The sequence below is a fragment of the Electrona antarctica genome (assembly GCF_951216825.1).
Source record: "Electrona antarctica genome assembly, chromosome: 4".
NCBI lineage: Eukaryota > Metazoa > Chordata > Actinopteri > Myctophiformes > Myctophidae > Electrona > Electrona antarctica.
Genome location: NC_136809.1, coordinates 36,585,575 through 36,595,080, shown reverse-complemented (window position 1 = coordinate 36,595,080; position 9,506 = coordinate 36,585,575).

The following is a 9,506-nucleotide window of genomic DNA, read 5'->3' as shown; positions in this document are numbered from 1 at the left end:
GCTGTTTCATGTATTTTCTTACACTGTATTCAACAGCCAAACAGCTGATTGATGCACCACGCATATCATACCTTCCTGAAAAAAAGCTATTCAGGTCCTGAATAGCTTACAAGCGAAACAAAAAGCTGCCTCCTTAATAGGAGAATGTATACAGAACCGGACGGTTGAGAAAGACTTTGAAAACGGCATTAACACATGGTGTTAATACCGTTTTTCAGATTTACTAAAGTCACCATCTCTGTTCTGGCAAGACTGGCATGGAACTGGTCCACTCAACTATCTGCAATTATCTCGAAAATAATTAGCCTATATCTACAAGCTCCTTCATTAGCAGGCAGCAGCATGTTTTGTCTAAATTGTCTTTGTGGCCAACAAATGTAGCTACATTTTCCACAGTGCTGTTGACCATGTTACCTTGTTACATGGTCCACATAACATTTGTGCACCAACAGACAATGCCAATATGCTATATTAATATTAGAACGTTTTAAACAGATTAATTATTGACGACAATGCCACCAAACTGTGGGTGCAACGTCACTGAAAACTTCATAAAGCAATTAAATTAATTTACTCACGAGTGCTGAAATCGTGAAATGGAGGATGTAAGAACACCAAACCGACCGAGGGAAAATCAACTGCTACAGCAGTCAACTGGACGACCAAAAACACTAGCGGGGGTTCCTGTGTTGCGTTATATTATATATCACTGCACTCTGTCTGACTCAGACTCCGTGGCCTCCATAGCCTACACTGAGCCATTTGCCATTGTTGGCCCATATTCTGGCCACGAGGGCTCAACAACGCAACCACTGCTGCTTCTCTCATTTTAGAAGCAAGAAAGGTCATTGTAAGCACCAAATGACCACAAATGCATTTATGTAACCTTGGGGTGGCGCTGGTGTTTAAATAAGCGTCAAGTTCACGGGCATGGTTAGGGAGGATTGACCCGGAAGGGCAAATGGCTTTGACCGCAGGTACGTCAGCACTTTCAAATGCTGTGAAGCGAAATGTTCTCAGTTTCATTCTGAAATATCCATTCTGTCTAATTTATTCTAATTATGGTTTTGTTTCTGAAACGCAGATCTGATGCTGTGCACACTGAGTGGTGGAATAAATATGTCAAACGCATGAAGAGCGTGTGTGTGTTATTGAGGCGGACACACACAACAAACCAACAGTACGGCATTAGTTTAGCGCGTCAGCCAGGTCCAGCTACGGATCAATCCAAGAGAGATCCGTATGAGACGGAGGCTCTAATAGTCATTCTAGGGGTAAGGCCACTTGGCCTTTGGTGTTGTACATTTATCAAATGAAACAAGATTTTATTCCATTGAAATAATTAACTGAATTTAAAGATTAAGTGTTATTTTAAATGTACTATGTAGACTATCTGCAGTGAAATAAATACATGATGGTATTTACAATCTGCTCCATGATCAGCCCTGCACCAATCAGATCAATCATGATCAGCCCTGCACCAATCAATCTGCTCCATGATCAGCCCTGCACCAATCAATCTGCTCCATGATCAGCCCTGCACCAATCAATCTGCTCCATGATCAGCCCTGCACCAATCAATCTGCTCCATGATCAGCCCTGCACCAATCAATCTGCTCCATGATCAGCCCTGCACCAATCAATCTGCTCCATGATCAGCACTGCACCAATCAATCTGCTCCATGATCAGCCCTGCACCAATCAATCTGCTCCATGATCAGCCCTGCACCAATCAATCTGCTCCATGATCAGCCCTGCACCAATCAATCTGCTCCATGATCAGCCCTGCACCAATCAATCTGCTCCATGATCAGCCCTGCACCAATCAATCTGCTCCATGATCAGCCCTGCACCAATCAATCTGCTCCATGATCAGCCCTGCACCAATCAATCTGTTCCATGATCAGCCCTGCACCAATCAATCTGCTCCATGATCAGCCCTGCACCAATCAATCTGCTCCATGATCAGCCCTGCACCAATCAAAGTCACTGGATTGGTTTAAGTTAAGAATTCAGAATCTCAACAAAAGACGCTGGTGTCTACATGGCAAGAAAGAGACACTGGTGTCTGCATATTAACAAGACAGAGACAGAGGAGAAAGTGGTACAGTCAGCTGGGGCATTAAGGGCACTGTGGCCTGCAGGGCATGCCATTGTTTTGAGGGGCACAAGGCCAAACTGAGGGGCAGCGACGGCCATGGCCTTCGTGGCCTCCCTGAAATTGCTGCCCTTCAACACCACTGCTTGCTGGCTGCAGGCAGCATTGTACAGAGCAGAGGAACATATTCATCACATCATTGTACAGAGCAGAGGAACATATTCATCACATCACTGCTTATTTTCATCCATGTCAAGCGTGTGCTATCTCTCTCCGTTAATTAATTGCCATCTGGTTGTCTTTTACATAACATTTTTGGGGTCCTTGACATGAAATATGTTTGAGAACCATTCATATTTAGGTTTTTTTCATTTTCTAATACATTTACAGTACAGTAGACTGTTGTTTATTCCTGACCACGGTGATGATGTGCAAACAGCAATGAAGGACAGCATGTACGGACGTGGATTACACCTGTAATGTCCTTTCTTCAAAACATTATACCTAGTACGCTGCTGACAGATTGTGGAAATGAAAATAATATCACCAATGTCAGAACACTCACACATGTTTATAATATTAATACTACTACTACTACTAATAATAATAAGACTTTTTTCTCGTTCTCAGGCAAAAATCCTGCTACTCTGCTGCCTGCCTCACGCCAAATTGGCTGTCCAACAATGAGGCTCATAAGGTGCTAAGGTGATTTTTTATTTTAAAGACATTTGAAACAAATGCAGGAATCAAACTGGGTTTGATTGAAAACATTACCACTTGTCGGACGGCAATTTGGGTGCAGGTGTCAGTTATTTTCCAAATAAACCTGACTGTGCAAGGTGCTTCAATATTGTCAACGATATGTGCCTGAACTACCACATGAGTTTGACTCTCTCTCTCTCTCTCTCTCTCTCTCTCTCTCTCTCTCTCTCTGATTGACAGGACGTATGCTGAGAGCATTCATGCTCCCTGAACTGTGCATCATGGCCGTGTGGTTAAGGCCATGGACTACACATCCATTGGGGTTTCCCACGCAGGTTTGAATGGTAAAAAAGCATGTATTTATGGTAGCATTAAAAGTGATCACAAAAGTCAATCCAAGAACAAGACCCAATCTACAGCCGACACCGCACCCTGCGTAGAAGCACTTAACCATGAAAACCGTGCTAGATGTGAAGTAATGATCTTATTCAGGTCACAGGCGCCAAGGCCTGTATGGCTTCACACGCCAACAACATGTAACTGCCACGCTTAGCACAGCTGCATTGCATTGAATTGTCACATCTAACTCATGTTTATTTCATGAAAGTGTTACGTGTGTGTGTGTGTGTGTGTGTGTGTGTGTGTGTGTGTGTGTGTGTGTGTGTGTGTGTGTGTGTGTGCATGTGTGTGTGTGTGTGTGTGTGTGTGTGTGTGTGTGTGTGTGTGTTCTCATCTCCCAGCCATGTGTGAACAGCAACATCAACACCGCTTTGCATTGCTTACCCTGGACTTCATGAATATGGAAAATACATGTCTGTGTTGCTTAATGCATATGATGTACAGTATGCATTACTTACGTCACATGTGTGTGTGTGTGTGTGTGTGTGTGTGTGTGTGTGTGTATGTGTGTGCGTGCGTGCGTGCGTGCGTGCGTGCGTGTTGTGTCGTAGTTCTAGACATGTCTGCATCTTTGTGTGCTGCATGTGATGTGATGTATATTAGCATTATGGAGTTGACATTTGCATATAAATGTTTAATGAGATGTGTTTGTCCTAAAGAGACCTAATGTATTGTGTGAGCAACAAACACTGCAAGTATACTATGCAATTTGTCATTTGAGACCATTTGAGACCAAATCATACAGTATATAGGTCAGGGTGCGATCACAATTAAACTGCATATTTGTGTGCACTTAACCTATTCCATGCGACTGTATTAATTTAAATCACTATCCAGGGAACCATCACCAAACCTGGGGAGGGTTGTTAACCTGACTCAACTCACAACTTCCCTCCTCCTACCTTGATCTGGTCTCTCTCAAGCAGAAACGATGAACCGGAAGCAGCGGGACAAAAATCTGATGTCTCCATAATAATTTTGAGTTGTAATCTTGTTAGCTTGTGTTTACATTTGCGCTGTGGCACAGCTACAATACGTAACGTCACCAGTCTCGCGTTGATCCCGCCTCTAGCGGCCGCATATCACTCCGATCACATTTTGTTCGGAGTACATCGTCTCTGCCCGAGAGAGACCAGATGGGAGCAGGATGAGGAACTCACTGCTGCCACCAGCTGGCGGAGTCAGGTTAGAGGGTATGCTAACCTGGGAGTGTTGTCTGGAGCTTGGTGCTTCTGATAGCATATCTCCCAAGGCAAATTGGTCTCAGGCGAGGAGCCAGACTACCAATGTTTCAAGAAGACGGTAAGACCCCAAGTTGAATAAATAGCTGTCCTGCTCGGAGGAAGCCTGGGGGCTCCTGTCTGGAGCCAGGCCCAGAAGAAGGGCCCGTCAGCAACCAGCCTGAAGCAACAACGTGGATACTTGTCCATCGCCTATGGGAACCCTTTATGAATGTACAATTATTTGCTTATTTTTGTGTCAATTGCGCGGCTTTAGCAGACACAAAAGCTGCACGGTCCTTTTGTTAATTTGTACAGTATCTCAGTATTTAAATTTACAAAGACGCTTTCATATTAGGCGGTGACAGCGATATTCTCTTTATTACTTTATTTTTCTTGTTAGTTTTTTGTCATTTTTGTGCAAATGTGAGTGCCTGTACTGTAGATTATATTAACATCCACTGTGGATGTTATGCTACAAGGACAGCCATATCAGCACAACAATGCAGTTTGTTAGACTAATGCACAGTCCTTTTTGTTCAAGCAAGCTATTTCAATTTCAGAGAACAGGTCAAACTTTTACACTACTCCTACTCCATACTTGGTTTACTATGAATACCAGACACATGCCTGAGGCTACCCTAATGCTATTTCCCTCTTCCTTTCAAGGCTTTTCACATTTTATTTTCAAGTCCGTGGGTTAGTTTTTCCTTACTTTCCTCAATTACTTTCTATTTTCTCAACAGTGTCCTTATTATTCACAAGATTGTACCATAATGTACTGCTTCTTCATTTACAGAAATGTTATATACGATAATAATTTACAGAAAACTGCTTCCCCTTTCAGATGACAGTAAGATGATGGACTTCAGCGCCATATAATGGAGTTGGAACAACAGATGTTGAGGAGGAGGAGAAACGCACATTGGCCCTGCCCTTCATGCCACTCTCCCCAAAGGAGCTTTCGGCACTAGAACTACTACATCCACCTCGCCAAAAGTGGACCAAACGATTAAAACAAAACGCTCTCCTCTCCTTCTCAGGTTCCTGCGGGGGATATCGTCCATGCGCACCGTAAGACGAACGCCTTACGACGAACGCCACACGACGAGTGCCATTCGACCTCCTCCCCAAAGACTCAGGGTCGGCGACCCCCCCCGGAACCTACACATCTGTATTCATTCATCCCTCCTGCATCCCTCCATTTCTTTACTGTCAATAAACCCCTTAAACCTCCCCAATGGTGTGTTTATTCCTACTAGTGAACACTATATACAGTAGTAGAGTATATGTGTGGTACGTGTGTGGGTGTGCATGCATACCACTTTGTGTGCATAAGTGTTTGTGTGATTGTCACAAACAAACCCACGCATGCAGAATCCAGAATATATACTTTACATATATATACTTTACATATATATACTTTACATATATATACTTTACATATCCACAGCCAATCTCCAGCTCCAATATTATGGAGAAAGCAATCTTAGCCTCCGTGTTTGGCGATGAGTGCCTTCTAGGGTGCAAGAGGGCCGATATGTATCTGTACCCCATGGACACATTATATATATGAGGTCCAAGGCATCACCCAGGAATATCATCATACTGTATGTATGGCTATATATCATTATACTCCCTGCTTGCACCATATAGGCTGCTGCAGAGACTGCAAGAATGACACTCTTCAAAGGAATACATGCACCATCACATAATGCACCACCACACGTATGTGCTGTGATAACGCATGAGCAAACACAATATACTATATGAACTGTACACACGTCACACACGCATGCCGCACATGCACGCACGTTCATGTACGCACACACGTTCATGTACGCACACACATGCACATGCACGCACACTCGCACAAGATTCCACTCATATTCACTCATATTCCCTGGAGCGCTGACTGCATCACAGACGGAGCAGTCAGAGGTGTTAAATTTAATCCAGCGAGCATGAAATCCTCAAAAAGGACCTGTTAGTGGAAGTAGTGTAGTTTGTGCCCGTAAAGATGTGCCAACCGCCTACGGCAACAGGTGGAAAAAGATCCAAATCCATTTAATGAATAGGATAATTATTACATTTATAAATGGCCATGGAACCAACTCAACGCTTAATTGGATGAAATTGGCAACCCACCTGAAAAAAATACATATTTTCTGTTTATTACAGTAAAGACCTGGAGAGAAAGTACCTTTTGTTTTAACCAACAGATATCACTTACATTACCTTTACATAATGCTCTGAGGGTGTGTACAAATGGAACCAAATGGATCCATTTCTACACTCTCAGAGTGCAGCCCTGTATAGCCTATGGTCCATTTGGTACCTAACTATCATTCATTCAGTTGGGGACCCCCTGGAGCCTCCTCAAGGACATCTGGCCCACGTTGCGAGCCAATGCTTAAGTAGGACTTCAGGGAAGAGGAAACACTTTCCTCTTCTTGCTCATGTGTCTACATAAATTCAGGCATTCATTCATGCTGCAGCCATTGAGGCTGTCAACCCAGCAACAGAAATACCAGTGAGCAGTCAATCAATAATCCAAAACACAGGAGGGATCGAGGCCACGTTGCATATTCATGGGTGGCCTTGATGTTGGCCTAATGCATATATGCAAAAAGTAAAAAAATAAAGCATGCATAGCTCATCATTAGTAGGTCCTGGAATCATAACCGTGCCACATCATTCAAAGCATAAGTACAAAGATCCAAAGATACGACTGGGGGGAACTGACACATATCGGAGTAAAGCCAAATAAAAAATTCATGATTTTACTAGTTGGCAGCTGTCCTTTTTTTAACTCATCTGTGGCATAACATACTTAACATGGCTCTCGGAAACAGATCAAATGGCACATCATCTGTATGTATATTAGGGCCAAAGGAGCGCAAACAGACAAGTCAATATGTAAATTGAAAGTCACCCATCCAGAGTTGAAGTTGTCAGTCTTATTGCATATTGAAATGCAGTTTTGTATAGCATAAAAACCAGAAACGTAACATCCCTGAGGCTACGACGAGCAAGAGAGAGAGAGAGAGAGAGAGAGAGAGAGAGAGAGAGAGAGAGAGAGAGAGAGAGAGAGAGAGAGAGAGATAGAACCAGAGAGAGAGAGAGAACCAGAGAGAGAGAGAGAGAGAGAGAACCAGAGAGAGAGAGAGAGAGATAGAACCAGAGAGAGAGAGAGAGAGAGAGAGAACCAGAGAGAGAGAGAGAGATAGAACCAGAGAGAGAGAGAGAGAGAGAGAACCAGAGAGAGAGAGAGAGAGAGAGAGAGAGAGAGAGAGAGAGAGAGAGAGAGAGGTGAACTGAATAGGTTTGATAGAGACAGAAACAAAGGGAGGAGAAGCATGAGTGATAAGTGTCTTTGAGAGAAAGTTAGAGCAGGGATCTGTGTGAGTCTTGGAGGCACAGGGATCTGTGTGAGTCTTGGAGACACAGGGATCTGTGTGAGTCTTGGAGACACAGGGATCTGTGTGAGTCTTGGAGACACAGGGATCTGTGTGAGTCTTGGAGACACAGGGATCTGTGTGAGTCTTGGAGACACAGGGATCTGTGTGAGTCTTGGAGGCACAGGGATCTGTGTGAGTCTTGGAGACACAGGGATCTGTGTGAGTCTTGGAGGCACAGGGATCTGTGTGAGTCTTGGAGGCACAGGGGAAGGACGTTTCTGTCTTGGTGGTTCTGTACTGTACCTCAGGGGTTCACAACCTTTCTGTTACCACGGATCATAAAATGTTCATGGACCGGCATGGTTTGCGGCAGGTTGGGGGCGACTGCTACAGTATAGGCCTATTTATATATTAATAAGATAATGTTATATCATTGACAAATGGTCAACAAGGATAGGGTGGGAAAAAAGGTTATGTCTTATAATCCCGTTTAGTGTTTCATTAGCGCGATCATGACAAGATAGGCTACTTGTTGTTACGCTGCTGCCCACTGATCATGAACACGTGGCTATGATAAAGATGCCAAGGATTCGACAGTGATATCACTGCCATCGCGTAGCAGTGGTGCCCAAAAGGTAGATCGTGATAACAGTAGATCACAAAGGCTGTGCTGGTAGACCACATGACATGCCCTTAAAATATATAATCTATCACTTGAAGTAAGGTGACTTGACATCAAAAAGGGTCTGTCAGCTCAAACCCACCTTGTTTTCAAGAGTGTGGCACACAAACACTATAACAGTTATTTGCAAGAGAACCTACCAATTACATTTACCCCTCTATCTCCCGTACCAAGTGTGTCTTTTGTAACTTTAAACCATTTTCAGCAAAGGAATAATATTTTAATATTTATTTTGGTCAGTAGATCTTGTTGAACCGGTCATTTTGAAAGTAACTCTCAAGTCCAAAAAGTGTGAGCAGTGCATCCCTGGCGTACAGGCTCTCCCCGTCTTATAACCAGGCAAGATGAACAACGTTCGATGGAGAGGGGCCAGGCTGTGCTTGAACCCAACATCAGTTGGATAGAATGTGGAATGGAAAGAAAGTTATTGCATCAGTTATCTAAAGCAGCTCACCCCTAATGGATAAAGAGATATATCAGAGGAAATTGCAGCATTTCTCAGAGTCAGAACCTAATAAACGCCTTAGGGCAGACCTTTTTTACCTATTGCAGTCTGAAGTTACGTAAAACAAAGCAAAAGCAATGAGAGCAATTTGTTCCGATGTTGCATGATATGTCACGCAGCAGCTACAAGACTGTCTTGGGACACTTGCCAAGTTGTCAACATTTGCAAGACAGCTTCAAAATGTCCCAGGACACTTGTCACCACCGCAAAATAGCTTATGAGACAGCTCCAGACTGCATGTCTCATGACAACAAACTTATCAGGACACTCACCAAAGTCTGTGCACCATAAACTAACAAATAATGTTATACTTTATAACCAGATTATTGTTATCAATGTTGAATTATCTATCTTTTGAATAGGCAGAGCCAGCCATTGCACATAGCATTCAGTACCATTACTTGTGCTTTAATAAAAACCCAAAACTAGATCCTGACCTACGCATTCCTGACAAACACCCCACCCCACCGTGTTGATATAAGTGCCAGAAATAATGCAT